The 15,951-nt window shown below is 45.7% G+C and overlaps 1 protein-coding gene across 4 annotated transcripts in view; it reads right to left on the minus strand.

Moving 5' to 3' along the window:
• LOC121166575 (signal transducer and activator of transcription 3) overlaps positions 1–15,084 on the minus strand; it is a 60,863-nt gene extending 45,779 nt beyond the window's left edge. For 3 of the 4 annotated variants that reach the window (XM_040995774.1, XM_040995773.1, XM_040995776.1), the window contains exon 1: positions 14,934–15,084. The gene's annotated coding sequence lies outside the window, so the exon portion shown is untranslated. The remainder of the gene's footprint in view (positions 1–14,933) is intronic. The other variant, XM_040995775.1, reaches the window with a different exon arrangement.
• Positions 15,085–15,951: the final 867 nt, after the last annotated feature.

Raw genomic sequence — 15,951 nt, forward strand, 5'->3', positions numbered from 1 at the left:
GGGGTTTGGAGCTCCCATGGAGTGGTGGTGTTGTAGGCAACAGCCAAACCCACTTTTGGCAAGTCATTGGCCCCTGGATTCTTTTTCTTTTTTAAATATAATTCAGGGGCTTGGCGCAATAGCCGAGCAGCTAAAGTCCTCACTTTGAGCACCGGGATCCCATATGTGCACAGGTTCTAATCCCGGTGCCTACACTTCTCATCCAGCTCCCTGCCTGTAGCCTGGGAAAGTAGTTGAGGATGGCCCAAGGTATTGGGAACCAGCATCCGCTTGGGAGACCCAGAAGAAGCTCCTGGCTCCTGGCTTTGGATCGGCACAGCTCCAGCCACTACGAGCACTTGGGGAGTAAGCCATCAACAGGAAGATCTTCCTCTGTCTATCCTTCTCTCTGTATATCTGCCTTTCCAATAAAAATAAATCTTTTTAAAAATTAATATATATAGGGCCCGGCACGGTGGCACAGTGGTTAAGGTCCTTGCCTTGCACGCCAGGGATCTCACATGGGTGCCGGTTCTATCCTAGCAGCCCCGCTTCCCATCCAGCTCCCTGCCTGTGGCCCGGGAAAGCAGTCGAGGACGGCCCAAAGCTTTGGGACCCTGCACCCGCGTGGGAGACCCGGAAGAGGCTCCTGGCTTCGGATTGGCATAGCATCGGCCGTTGCGCTCACTTGGGGAGTGAATCATTGGAAGGAAGATCTTCCTATCTCTCCTCTTCTCTGTATATCCACCTTTCCAATAAAGAAAATAAAAAATAAATATTTTTAAAAAAATTAATATATAGGGCCCAGCGGCATGGCCTAGCAGCTAAAGTCCTTGCCTTGAAGACACCAGCATGCCATATGGGCGCCGGTTTTAATCCCGGCAGCTCCACTTCCCATCCAGCTCCCTGCTTGTGGCATGGGAAAGCAGTCAAAGACGGCCCAAAGCTTTAGGACCCTGCACCCGTGTGGGAGACCCGGAAGAGGCTCCTGGATCCTGGCTTCAGATCGGCGCAGTACTGGCCATTACGCTCACTTGGGGAGTGAATCATCGGACGGAAGATCTTCCTCTCTGTCTCTCCTCCTCTCTGTATATCTGACTTTATAATAAAAAATAAATCTTTTTTTAAAAAGCTTATAAATTAAAAAATTAATATATATATATATAATTCAGGAATTCCTATGCTAAAACTATTGTCAACAATTCTCAAACTTCGTGCTCTTGAGGATTCTCTACATTGTTTCTTTAAGATTGGAGACCTCGGGGCCAGCGCCATGGCATAACAAGCTAAACCTCAATCTACTGTGCCAGCATCCCATAAAAGCACCAGTTCAAGTCCTGGCAGCTCCATTTCTGGCCACTGCAGTCATTTGGGGAGTAAACCAATGCATGAGAGATCTCTTTCTCTCTCTCTGTAACTCTGACTTTCAAATAAAATAAATTAAAGAAGATGGGTGATCTTGGAAGAATTTTTCTTTATAAAGGTCATTTAAGAGTTCATATTTTTTAGATATTAAATAATATCTACTGATACTAGAACAAACATGTATTAGAAGCTAAAATACACAAACTTTTAAATATTCAAATAAACCTGTGTTACATATTAACATAAAATTTTTATGAAAAATAACTATCTTCCAAGACAAAAAAGTCCAGTGGAAAGAATGGTATTGTCCAAATTTTTGGAAATTTCATTAATGTCTGGCTTAATAAAAAAAAAGTCTGAGGAGTATGGCACAATGGCTCAATGGCTAAACCCTCACCTTGCAAGCACCAGAATCCTATATGGGCACTGGTTTATGTCCCTGCTTCTCTACTTCTCATCCAGCTCCCTGCTTAGGGCCTAGGAAAGCACTGGAGGATGGCCCCAAAGTCTTGGGATCCTGGACCCACATGGGTGATCTGGAAGAAGCTCCTGGCTCCTGGTTTCAGATTAATTCAGCTCTGACCATTGTGGCCACTTTGGAAATGAACTAGCAGATGGAAGATCTTTCTCTCCATCTCTCCTTCTGTCTGTAAATCTGATCTGCCTTTCCAATAAAAATAAATAAATCTTTAAAAACAAAAGTTTGTGGATCAGCATTGTAGTATAGCACATTCTTCCACTGCCTGTGATGCCAGCACCCATATGGATGCTCCACTTCCAATCCAGATCCCTGCTGACAAGCCTGGGAAAACTCACGTCAGGGAAGATGACCCAGGTACTTGAGACCCTGCACCCACATGGGAAATCTGAAAGAAGCTCCTGGCTTCAGATCCACCCAGCTCCAGCAATTGCAGCCATTTGGGGAATAATCCAGTGGATGGGAATTCTCTCAGTGTGTCTTTCTCCCTCTCTTTCTTTTTCTGTAATTCTGCCTTTCAAATAAATCAGTAAAGGGGGGGAAAAAATGTAGTTGCAGGGCCAGCGTGTGGCACAGTAGATTAAATAGCAACCTGCAATCCTCATTCTACTTCCAAATCAATTCCCTGTTAATGCACCCTGGAAAGCAACAGGCGATGGTTAATACTTGGGCCCCTGCCTCCCATGGTGGAGACCCAGATGGAGTTGCAGTTCAGCTCCAATTCTTGGGCACAGTAGACTGAAGATGCTTCTGTCTTTCCCTCTCTGTCATTCTGCCTTTCAAATAAATAGAATAAAACACAGGAAAAAAAGTTATTTGTCATATCAACAAACTTTTCATACTTCATTACATTAAGACCTGGCAGGTTACCTCGAATGAGATGTTTTGCAGGCAGTAGTCATATGAAAAACAGTTTCAGAAACACTTGACCTTTTAGGTGGACACATTTCACTCCATCGTATCAAAAACATGTTTGTTAACGTTGAAACATGGCGTCCATCTGAAGTTATCAACTTTACAGTGTGGGGAACTCAAGCTTTCTCAAACTCTAGCTCTTACTCTAACGATGAACTCGTATCCTTGGCAATGAGTATTGTCAGTTGTTTTCCCTTGAACAGACAGTTTCCTTTCATTTCTGAGAAAAATGTCTGCCCATATCCCAGTGAGTCTATCCGTCATTCTTTCCAGTAAAAATGGTGTTTCATGGAAAAACAGCCAGTCTGAGATCACAGCTCAGCGTACCAGAGCTCTGCCTTGAGCCGGCCATCACACGTCAGCATGCAGAAATGCTTAACGCACGTCTTCCTTTTCAAAAAACACAACAACAAAACACAAAAGGTTTTTAAAGGTCAAAAGGTCATGAAATTAATAATGTTTACTGTTTCCTCACAGACATCTCTAACTAAAATCAGTACTTTTTCTGTGAGTGAATGAAGTACAAAAATGCAAATACATGCATTATGAAAGCAGTTTTTCTTTCAACAATCTGCACAGGGCCTCTGGTGGTCTGTGGACCACCCTCTGAAAACTGCCACTAGAGACAACTCTGTCACCCTGGCTTTCAAATGAATAAATCCTTTTTAAAAGTAGGTATGTGGAGGGGAGGATGGGAAAATCAGTGGATAATATAATTCAAGGAAATAACAAACTTTTGCCCAGAAGTAATGTTTAAATTTATGGGGATAGAACATACAAAATTAACTGGCGGGGAAAAAAAAAAAAAAACATTTCCAAGTAGTCTGTGGATTATGGCTAAAACTAAAAAACACGGGGGATTCCAAAATGTTTATAGAAGAGACAGTGTTAGAAGCGGCTGCCTCCAACACTAGCATCTGTGTCAGAGTGCTGGTTCAAGTCCCAGCTTTTCCAATTTAGTCAAGCTCCCTGCTAAGATGCCTGGGAAAGCAATGGGCGGTGAATATGCCTCCCCAGCCGCTTATTCCTCCATTCCCCCATGTTACAGACCTGGCTATTAACTTTTCTCTTTCTCTCTCCTGCTGTTGCTCTATCTTTTTTTTTTTTTAAGATTTATTTATTTTTATTGGAAAGACAGATGGACAGAGAGGAGGAGAGACAGAGAGGAAGATTTTCCGCCCAATGGTTCACTCCCCATGTGGTTGCAACTGCTGGAGCTGAGCCAATCCGAAACCTCGAGCCTCTTTCCAAAGAGTCCCAAAGCTCTGAGCCGTCCTCCACTTCTTTCGCAGGCCACAAGCAGGGAGCTGCATGTAAAGTGGAGCCGCCGGGATTAGAACCGACATCCGTATGGACTCAAGGCACGTTCAAGGCGAGGACTTTAACTGCCTCACTATCGCGCCGGGCCCCTGCTCTACCTTTTAAATAAATCAATAAATCTTTCAGGAAAAAAAAAGTTTGTGGAATGTTGACATTAAACCATACGCATATTTTGGTACCAAAAAAAATTGAAATCTACATATGTTTTTCATAAAAATACATTGTCCGCGAACTTTTTAATGCCTCCTCATACGTGGTTACAGATTTACTCATTTGTGATTAAAGACAAATAGGAGGATATGTAGTGCAACAATGTTTTCTGCCTTTAGATTTTGCAAATAATCTATGCCTACTATAAGGAAACTAAGTAAAGTATGCCATCCATAGTCTAATAATACTGGCACTCCAAAGGTAGACACACAGGGTTCTCTGAGATAAAGTGACAAAAATGAAGATAGAGTTACCCATGTAATTTTGCTACTATCTGTGGAACAGAGCAACATGCTTCCTTGCATATACATACATGAAACAACTCTGGAAAAAATAAGTATCTAGCTGTCCCTGAGAAACATAGTTAAAGACAAAATTTCTACTTACTACCTTCCTTATTAATTTCAATGTTCACCCAGAAAACATTGTTTTTACACTAAAGGAAACACTTCCAGAACTGAAAGAAAAACTGATACATTCTTGCTGCAAATCTGTGGTTAACATTAGCACTGATCTTCCCCAAGAAAAGGGGAAACAGTTTAATGAAGATATTGCACGAGTTCCTCTATCTCCTATGCCTCAGTTTCATTCCCTAATACTCAGAAAATATCCTCCCTGTGTGTCAAGAGTGGTACTCTCATTGCAAACTGAGGTTAGGCATCTACAGTTAATGGGGCCCTTCTGGCCCAGGACACCTCAAATATGTCTGCAAAACAGGAATTTATTTAAAAATTGTGGGGGTTCAGTGCAATAGACTAGTGGCCAAGTCCTTGCCTTGCAACTGCCGGAATCCCATATGAGTGCTGGATCATGTCCCAGATGCTCCACTTCCCATCCAGCTCCCTCCCTGTAGCCTGGGAAAGCAGTGGAGGACAGCCCAAAGCCTTGGGACCCTGCACCCATGTGGGACACCTAGAAGAAACTCCTGGCTCCTGGCTTTGGGTTGGCTCAGCTCCAGCCATTGCAGCCACTTGGGGAGTGAACCAGCAGACGGATCTTTCTCTCTGTCTCTCCTTCTCTCTGTATATCTACCTTTCCAATAGAAATAAATGTCTTTTAAAAAAATTAATTGTGGGAAATAAGCCCAGCTTCAGGCCATCTACTCACTGAAGGATGGACTCAGACAAATGAAGGCAGCGAGAAGTGGATCTTTCATTCACAACTTTCCAAGGTGGGTGACAGGAATACCAGGGCAAAGAGCCCTTTTATCTCCAAATGAGCAGCTTCTTCTCCTGGCTGTTCAGTGGCTGAATACTTTGGGAGTGACAATCTTCCCAGACATCACCTAAGATGAGGCAAGTGATTAGGTACCAAGACCAGTCGCTAGGCAGAGGAGGGAAAGGATTGGTTGGGCTGTGGTAGAGGTCTTATACCTTATACTGGAAGGCTTGTCACAGTCCCACTTTTTTTTTTTCTTTTTTAATTGGAAAGGCAGAATTATGGAGAGAAAAGGAAGAGAAGAGAGATCTGTCATCCACTGGTTCACTCCCCAAATGACTGTAACAGAGCTGGGCCAGTTCAAAGCCGGGAATTTCTTACAGGCCACCCACACAGGTGGGGCCCAGTCATGACTGGGCCTAGGTGGGTCATGCTCTTTGAAATTAAATTATAAAGCATTTTCTTACATTAATAAACCTTTTTCCTGAGATTCACAGCAAAATTGAGAGTCCTGAAGAGTTCCCATTGAACCTTGTACCTGCTTTGTTCACAACCTCCTCAATAACAGATGTTTACAACAGTGGTGCACTTGAGAAAAAACAGGTATCTTATCGGGCCCCACGAACCTTGGAAAACTTCAGTAGTCAGGATGCTAAGACTTGCCATACGCTTTTCTCATTCACAGTTTGTTCTTATTCACACTAATGAAAAGAGGCAATTACACAGGCACTGAGAACAAGCATCGATACACAGTTTAAATTTTAGTTTATGGGCTGCCTAAGCAAGCACAATACATAGTTCCAGAATGCTGCAATCATTTCACATACCCTATGCATAAGAGAGTCATCCTTGGCCCTGGTGTGATGTCTCAACAGCTAACTGAATCTCATCTTGCATGCACCAGAATCCCACACGGGCGTCCGTCCGTTTCCCAGCTGCCCCGCTTCCCATCCAACTCCCTGCTTTTGGCCTGGGAAAGCAGTATAGGATGGGCCAAAGCTTTGATACCCTGTACCTGTATGGGAGAACCAGGGGAAGCTCCTGGCTTAGGATTGGATTGGCTCCAATTACTTCTGCCAATTGGGGAGTGAATCAGAGAACGGATCTTTGTCTCTCCTTCCATCTGTATGTCTGCCTTTCCAATAAAAATAAATAAATGAAATGAAAAAAAGTCACCCTTTTAGTGATGTTTTATTTTGACTTGTATCTCAATAAATTTGCTTTTCCCAAACATGATAATAAAAAAAACCTGATTCATCAGGAAAGTTGGTCTTGAGATTAAGAAGGGACAAATTCGAAGCCTGATGGAATGCTAATGCCACGCAATCTTGCACTCTGGTTTACAGGAGCGAGAACTACACAGCTGGCATGGGGTCTCAGGTTTTGAGGATCACCCTTGGGTAAAGGGAAAGAATGGGGGCGGCAGAACAAAGGAGAAATCCAATGCTTCCAGATTTTTGTCAGAAAAAAAAAAAGTGTGTGTGCCCAGAAGCAAAACTAAATTAACAGCAGAAAACACATATTTCAGGAAGCTTTCACTTAAGCAGGTGCTCTAACTCTCATAACAAGAGTGAGAGGTCAGGCTACCACAAAGGAATCAAATCAATCAGCAAACCCGGAAGACAGGTGGCTGGCCCTTGCCTGGGCAGGGAGGGCCTTCCTCCACTCAGTCTCACCTCCGTTGATCCAAATCAGTTTTCAGAAATGGTTTCTACAAAAATTACCCAAACAACTCCCCTCCCCTAATAATTCGTTAATCTCCTCCACCATAGGGAAGTCATTTATTTACCAGAACTTTTACTTTCTCTTTCCAGCTCTGCAGGCTTCCTCCTGCCTTATAGCCAAAAAGCAACTGAGTTGCCTCTGCTTTCCTTCCTTCTCCAGCCCATCACCAGAGAAACTGGAGTGAGCCAGAATGAGCCTTCTCAAGCGCAAGGCTACTGTGCATAAAGATCGGTTTGCAGAGGAAAGTTACTGGGCGTGGAAACAAAGCTCTTCCACCTCCATAAGGTACTTCCACGCACACTTAAATCCACACACACAGAGGTATCTAACTCAGCTGGGTGTCAGACAGCAAATCGGCTTCCAGCATCTTAGAGACCAACCACACCTGTGGGGCTCCAGGCCTAGGCTCAAGCTGTCCCATAATCTGGGTCTGACTCAAAACAGGATTCTTCCTGTTGGCGATTTCTTGAGAAGGACACTCGAGTCTAAACATTCTCTACGCCTTCAAACTGTCTGTATCCTCTATACTTTTTGTATCACGCAGAATCCCAAGGAACTGTTCAAATTTCTGAGCAGGTATCCATTTTTGTGTTGAAGGTATTTTTAAATGAATAGGATTCAATCACAGGCTCTGGAAGATGCAAAGACAATCAGCACAAGGGCGTTTGTGTGAACAGTTCACAGTCTGCCTTACCGATTCCTTTGACGCCACACTCTCCGTCTCTTCCATCACAGTGTAAATCCCCAGTCCCCATTCGTTTGGGTTTTTTTTCTCAGTAAGTTAGAATCTCCCAATTACTCTTTCTTTCCTTTGGGTCATTAATGGCTACTGTGAATCATGATTTGTCTGATTTTATCGTTAGGTTAAATCATGTTGTTTTTAATAATAGTTAATTATCGATGTTATCATCACTTAAATGTAAACTGCCTCGCTGGCACTGCCAAGTACTCTATTGTGTGTGCACTATTGTGTTGAATCTTCACAACCATTCCACTCGGGGTCCTGAGAGCAAAGCAATCTGCCCAAGGTCTCAGAAGTAGCAAATCTGGGCCCTGGGGCGATAGCCTAGTGGCTAAAGTCCTCGCATTGCACATGCCAGGATCCCATATGGGTACCAGTTCGTGTCTCAGCAGCTCCACTTCCCACCCAGCTCCCTGCTTGTGGCCTGGGAAGGCAGTGGAGGACAGCCCAGGGCCCTGCACCTGTGTGGGAGACCCGGAAGAGGCTCCAGGCTCCTAGCTTCAGATCAGCGCAGCTCCAGCCATTGCAGCCACTTGGGGAGTAAACCAGCAGAAGGAAGATCTTCCTCTTTGTCACTCTTCTCTGTACATCTGACTTCCCAATAAAAATAAATAATAAGAATAAAGAAGTAGCAGATTTGCATCCTCACAGCTCACTATTTATTTGGTCTTTATTTATTTTATTTTATTTTATTTTATATATGTTTAAGCTCACTCTTTTTAACTCCTATAGAAACTCTGGGTCATGGGACCCTCAAAGACCCTACCCAAGGTGTTTTGATTCTATAGTAAAAGATATTTAGAGAAACTTAAAATGAAAGTTTCCAAGATATGCACTTTAAAAAGCCAGAAGTCGGGTAAAAGTTCAATGATTAGTGTAATTCTTTACTCTTCTTTTTTTTAAGATTTATTTATTTATTTTTATTAGAAAGTCAGACATACAGAAAGGAGGAGAGACAGGAAGATCTTTTGTCCACTGGTTCACTCCCCAAGTACCCACAACGGTAGGAGCTGAGTCGATCCGAAGCCAAGAGCCAGGAGCCTCTTTATATTTCCAATGCAGGCCCAGGGTCCCAAAGCTTTGGGCCATCTTCTACTACTTGCCCAGACCACAAGTAGGGAGCTGGATGGGAAACAGGGCCACCAGGACATGAACTGGTGCCTGTATGGGATCTTGGCATGTGTGAGGCGAGGACTTAGCCATTAGGCTACCGCGCCAGGTCCCGCAGTTGTTTATTTTTACAGATGTAGAATCAGGGAGCAAAGTCAGATTTTCTCGTCTTGAAATTGTTTCTTAGGCTAGCAAAAGGAATCTGCGATAATAGATCCAAGAGAAATTTGTAAAACAAAAAGGCTGCACAGAATCTGTAGAAATAGACTATTATCAGGATACATAAAAACATAGCTATTATACATTTCTGCAGATTAAAAGTTCTATAAAGACACATCTTATTTTTCTGAATATCACAAAGCAATTCATTGCTTAAACTCAATGACTAGTAGAAGAGGGATAAGACCCAGGGCTCTCTGGCTTCCCTTTCCCTCAGTTTAGTTCTCCTAAATTAAGAATTTCTACTTATAGCTCCCTGAACGCACTCTGCTGTTTTAAGCCTCTGCACATGCCTGCTCCCTCAACCCTGAAGACACCTGTTTACTCCTCAACTTTGTGGGGACAATTCCTACTTATCCTGCCAAACCCTATTCCAGTATTCCCACCTGACAAAGCCTTTCTGTGCTAAAGCCTCCCTCGCACCCCTGAAGAGAAGTAATCTCTTTGATGACTCTCTGTGTGCCAGCACAATTCGAAGCATTTTCTCTCCATTCTCCTGGTGAATCTACATCCCCTTCCTCTTTCCATCTTTTCCTTCCACAGGAAGGAGGCTCAGATCTGAATTAACAAGGGGATCCCCAGAACTGAGCCCTGAAGCAGATTCCTGATACCCCTCTGCCCAAAGTCCATCACAGCGCACACCCTGGCCCGTTGATATCTCCAATTCTGTGAAAACAGAGACATACCTCATTCTCTTTGGAGCCCTCCCTGCACAGTAACTGGCTCTCAATATAGAACGTGTTTGCTGATCTGTTAAGAATTGTGATTATTCTGTGCCTGGCGGCATGGCCTAGCAGCTAAAGTCCTCGCCTTGAACGTTCCGGGATCCTGGGATCCCATATGGGCGCCGGTTCTAATCCCAGCAGCTCCACTTCCCATCCAGCCCCCTGCTTGTGGCCTGGGAAAGCAGTAGAGGACAGCCCAAAGCCTTGGGACCCTGCACCCATGTGGGAGACCCGGAAGAAGTTCCTGGATCCTGGCTTCAGATCAGCATAGCATCGGCCGTTGCGCTCACTTGGGGAGTGAATCATCAGACGGAAGATCTTCCTCTTTGTCTCTCCTCCTCTCTGTATCTCTGACTTTCCAATAAAATAAATAAATCTTTTAAAAAAAAAAAAAGAATTGTGATCATTCTAACATAATGAAAGAGAAGTGACCACAACAGAAATTAGTTCTTCCATGACCATGACCATCACCGTGGTGCAGTGAGTTACACCAACATCTGCAGTGTAGGCATTCCACACGGGTGGTGGTTCAAGTCCTGGCTGTTCCACTTCCAATTCTGCTCCCTGTAGAAGATGGCCCAGGTCTGTGTGCTCCTGCACCCACATGGGAGACAAGGGGAAGTCCCTGGCTCCTGGCTCTAGGAAGCCTGTCCCAGCCCCAGCAATTATGGCTATTTAGGGAGTAAATCAACAGAGAAGACAGAGCTCTTCTGTCTGTAACTCTTTTAGGATTTATTCATTTGAAAGAAAGAAATCAATTCTTCCATATTTAAGACTGAAGATACTTTAAAGGATGGACCATCCAAGTATCCTCCAACTATCTTAAAGTCCTAGCAACAAATGTTAACACACAGCATAATCAACAGAGATTGAGGAGATGGGCAGTAATATCATTCTGCTGCATCTCACAGTCGCTGCACACCAGGATTTAGGGTGTCTCTCACTCTTTTGGTGGTCGTTATAAATGACTCAAAAATTCTGGTTGAATTTCTTAAACATGAGGTTCAAAGTTGCAAACAACAGGTTAAACCACCACTTGCAATGCCACCAACATGCCACATTAGAGAGGACATTTGAATCCCAGATATTTCACTTCCCATTCAGCTCCTGCTAATGTACCTGGAAAGGCAATGAAGATGGCCCAAATACTTGGGCCCTTGCACCATGGGAATTTGCGGCTCCTGCTTCTGAGAAAACCAATGGATGGAAGCACACTCTGTGTCTCTCTTTCACTCTGGCTTGCAAATAAATCAAAATCTTTTTTTTTTAAATATGAAAGACATAAAACATGACGGGTAGGACTGGCACAATAGCATAGCGGCCAAAGTCCTCGCCTTGTATGCACCAGGATCCCACATGGGTGCCAATTCTAATCCCGGCAGCTCCACTTCCCATCCAGCCCCCTGCTTGTGCCCTGGTAAAGCAGTAGAGGACAGCCCAAAGTCTTGGACCATGCACCCATGTGGGAGACCCAGAAGAAGTTCCTAGCTCCTGGCTTCAGATTGACTCAGCTCTGGCCGCTTCAGTCACTTAAGGAATGAATCATCCGATGGAAGATCTTCCTCTTTGTCTCTCCTCTTCTCTGTATACTTGACTTTTCAATAAAAATAAATAAATCTTTAAAAAAAATAACATGACTGGTGATCTGTAGCCAATCAAAAGCCTTTAATAAATACTTCTGCCCTTCAGCATGCCTTTTTTCACCCAAAGTTCCTAATATCAAGTTGATACCTCTCTCTGTGTGCTAGCCAAGTTGGTTAAAGCAGATACAAGTGACAACTCTCATAGGGCAGAGGATGCATATACTGTTTACTTTGTACAAATTAACCAGCACTAGACATGTAGACACATTGGAGGTACTCTATAACTAAGCACAGTACTTGGCCTCCCAGATCCTAAAATCTCCCCTTACAAAAGGATAAAACCAAAATGCCTCCATTGAGCACCCAGAGCCTTTTGTGAATAGGTGCTTCTTCTCTGCTTATCTGTGAAAATTACTAGGCTCTTGTCTGTGGTATATCCCTGTATCTCCTCAAATTTTTCACACTCATCAAATTCCACCTATTATTTCTAATCAAGTTTAAGTGCCTCCTTTGGCAAAACTTCCTAGATGACTCCAAACCTCATAACATTTCCTTCCTTTGAGGCTCTGTACCCTTCAGTGCGGCACTGCCCAGTAAAACTTCCTATGATAATGGAAACATTCTACAACACACGTTGTAAATAAATAGCAGTTAGCTTGCTGTGTGGTACAGGGCAATGCCCTCACCACCTCCTTGTTGACAATGGTATGTTGCATCAGATGTTAAAAGCATTTATGAAGTAACACCCTGCAGACTGCATATTCTATGAAAAGGACACGCCTTATTCCTCATAGCAACTTCCACTCAGTTGAAAAATGTAAATTATTTCTTGATTTGGACACATATGCTAAAAAGGTGCTGTTATCGGAATGATGATCAACACTTCAGCCCTATTTCACTGCTGAATGGCAAGAAACACAACAGCAGGAAGCAGAGAGCAACTTTTGGAAACTCAAATGACCACTGATCAGGCCACAAGGCCCTCAGCTTTAAATTCCATTTAGGTCATGACTGTCCTTCACCTAAAACTCACCTAAATAAACATTTTCACTGATGGTAAATGATGCTAACTAAGGATAGTTAATTATTTCCCAGGTCAGAATTAGCAGTCAGACAAGAAAGCAAGCCATGCCAGCCCTCTGTATACGTGGGAAGACACAGTCCCCTTGGCATCTTTCAACCTACTGGGGACATTTCACTGTTACGTTATACTGGCCCTAACAGTTCCCACACACTTAAAAACCAAGACAGAACATTTCGGCACTGTCAATCCAAACAGCACAAAACATACAAAGACCTAAGTTCCATCATTATGGTACTGACTGCCTTCAGTACGTGGTCCCCTTGGTTTCAACGAGTTAAGGGCGTATGACCCACCTTCCTCTAAAACCACTTGTGATCAAGTCAGAACTGTGGTTCTTCTCCCCACATGAATGAAATATAAAAACAAAAGATTTATGAATGTATCAATGGCTCCTTGTGGCGAGTTTGCTCACAGGTCAACTCTCCAACATTAACGCCTATTTTTTTTTTAATCCCAAATTTCTTTCTCCCATACTACTACTATACAAATAGCTAAGCAAAAATTCTGCTAGTCTGGCACATGTTGTCAGGAACTCAACATGCCGATTCAGGCAACACAGACATATTTAACACAAAATGAAATTTTTAAAAAATTGGCTGAGCCAAGTCATAATACACTCTAACTCTTACATACAAGGTATCTTGAAAAAGTTCCTGGAAAATTCATATTATGACAAAACTATAGATTTCAACTTTTCCACATCAAAACAAACTCATCTTCTAATTCATTTTCCTGTGAACTTTTTGCAACACCTCATACAAATAAAAAACTAAGATGACTGCTGTTTTGACTTATTCAAACCAATGCTCTAGCAACACAGCCAGTCAAAAAAGTCACAACAAAGAGTCAGGACTGGGAGTTCGATGCAGAGCCACTTGGGACACCTGTTTCCACTGTCAACGTGCCTTGCCCCTCCACAGCCACGCAGCTTCCTGCCAATGTGCACTCCAGGAAGCGGCACAATTCAAGCCCTTGGGTCCCTGCCACCCCTGGGGGAAGACCTGGATTGAGTTCTGTGCTCCTGGCTAGAGCCCTGACTGTTAGGAACATTTGTGGAAACAAACCAGCAGATGGAGGCTCCCCTCTGGCTTTGAAATAAAATGAAAATAAATCTTAAAATGTTTTTAAAGCTGACAACCCATAACAGAATAAATAAACCCTTTAATAACAACCAACAGGTGCAAACAATCGACATTTTTAATAAGAAAAAAAAAAAAACAAGCACTGTGTCAACAAACACACAACCACCTACTGGATACAACACAGCGATGTGTAAGGAACAGAAAAAGCAACCCTGGGAGGAAGGTGGGGTGGGGAGAACGGTTTGAATGTGGCCACCTTAAGAGCAACCACACCCCCCAAGCCAGGTAAGGTCTGTACACAGAGCTCTGCCAAGGCCAGTCCGTCTTTGTTTCTCTGTTCTGCATTTACCCAAGATCTTGGCTCCGGGACAGAAAACTCCCACTCTCGATTGGTTCATTCTGTCCTGTGCAATTAAGCAACACCACAATCCAGTAAATGTGATGGCTCAACGATTTATCTTCTAGCTGAGTTTACCAGGTGTTTCCCAAAGAACAATGTCAAGAAAAGAGGGGCATTTCTCGCTAGCGCCGGTTTGGTGGCTATTTTTATTTGAGGGGAGGGGGAGTTGTCTTTTTTAAATTGTATTTTTATTTTGTAAGGGCAGGTGGGCCTAACCCAGGAAAAGATAGAAGGAAATTAAGAAAGAATTCAAGTCTGTCATTTCCCTACAGGAAACTTGATTATTAAGCAATAATCCTCCCAACAACCCGGTCGTCCGTCTGGGGTGTCAGGGGCGGCGGGGGAGACTCCTACCTCCACCGGGGATCCACGGGCCCCCCAGGAGACCAGCAGCGCCTGGCGGAGGAAGTGGCTCAGCCTTCCCAGTCACCAGCCCCCCTCCGAGATCGCCGCTGGCGTGACAGGCGCTCCGGGGGCCGGAATGTCCCCAGAGCCCAGGGCGCAGGAAGTCGGGGGGTGGCGGGGACGCCCTCGCTCGTGCCTCGCTCGCCCTCGAGCCGCGGGCCGCCCCCTCGAGCTCGCGCTGCCCATCCTCCGCGTCGCCCCTTGCTGCCAAGAACGAAACTTAACTTCCAGCGCCCCCTTGTTCCCGCCCAGGCCCGCTCCTGTCATCCCGGGGAGTCGTCCCTGCACGGCGACCTGCCGCGTCTCGTCACGTCCCCCAACCCCAGCGGGTGTCGGTTCACGGCGCCCCCGCAAACGCTCCGGACGCCTCCCCGACCCCCGAGCCCCCCGGGGGCCGCGGCGGGGAGCCGGCCCCACCCTTCACCCCCTTCACCTGTTTCTCGGGCTCAGGCCCGACAGGCCGGGGCTGCGCTAGCGCCGGGGTGCGGGCGGCCGGGCTCCCTCACGCCGCCGGGTCGCTCTGCTCCAGCCGAGGAGGAGAGACGGGGCCGAGTAGGGTGCTCTTCAAGGATCCGGTTGGGGCTCCTTCCCTCGGCTGCGACGTCGGAACCCCAGACTCCCCCTCCCCGTCTACACCTCCCCAGCTCCGGAAACCGCTGAATTACAGCCCCTTCAGCCAATCCCCGCCCAGCCCTCGCCTGGCCAAGGCACTCCTTTTATGCATAATTCATGAGACAGCCAACTGGCTGAGCCACCCAGAGGCCGCGGCGCGAGGGCTGTGCAGGCGAAGCCCCGCCTACTGACCAATGAGGAGAGCCTCCGGGAGAAAGGGCGGGGTCAAGAGGAGGCTTGGGACGGCCCCGTGGTGGCTGTTCCGAGGTCCTGCGCTCCTCCCGCCGCGGCGGCAGAGGAAGAGCTGAGGCCTTGGGCACAGCGGCCCGGAGGGAGGGAGGCGAGCTGAACGGAATGGCCTGCTGAAAACTCAGCTGAGTTCCTGGCAGTGCGTGACGTCAAGACACTTTAAATGCCCCTGATACGCGGCTCCCTCCTGCCCGCTCTCCCTTTTCCCGGCCCTTGGCACCACGTGGGAGCGAGGTTGAGAGGTTCGCACCACGTGGGGCTCACCCCGTTAGTGCCCGGGTAGCCCCGGGGGTCCCGTCCTGAACTGGTTTCCTGGGGGACAGGAAGACGGACAGGGGTGACTCTTGCCTGCGCAGAACCTCGGTTTCTGCGTGAAATGGGGCACACACACCCGGAAACATGACGTGGAAATACATTAATTACTAGACTGCGTGGGAGACGCTGGTAGATTTAACCCTGCCTTCGGTCCCGTCCCTTCAAGCCTCAGACAGCGACCGCCAGCCCAGGGGCCGGGGCACTCGCTGCGGGGACTGTGTGTGCAGACCGACACTGTCTTGACATTTCTCATGCCCTGAGTAGAAATGCTTGCT

This window comes from Ochotona curzoniae, unplaced genomic scaffold (genome assembly GCF_017591425.1).
Source record: "Ochotona curzoniae isolate NIBS_2020 unplaced genomic scaffold, NIBS_Ocur_1.0 patch175, whole genome shotgun sequence".
NCBI classification, from domain to species: Eukaryota; Metazoa; Chordata; class Mammalia; order Lagomorpha; family Ochotonidae; genus Ochotona; species Ochotona curzoniae.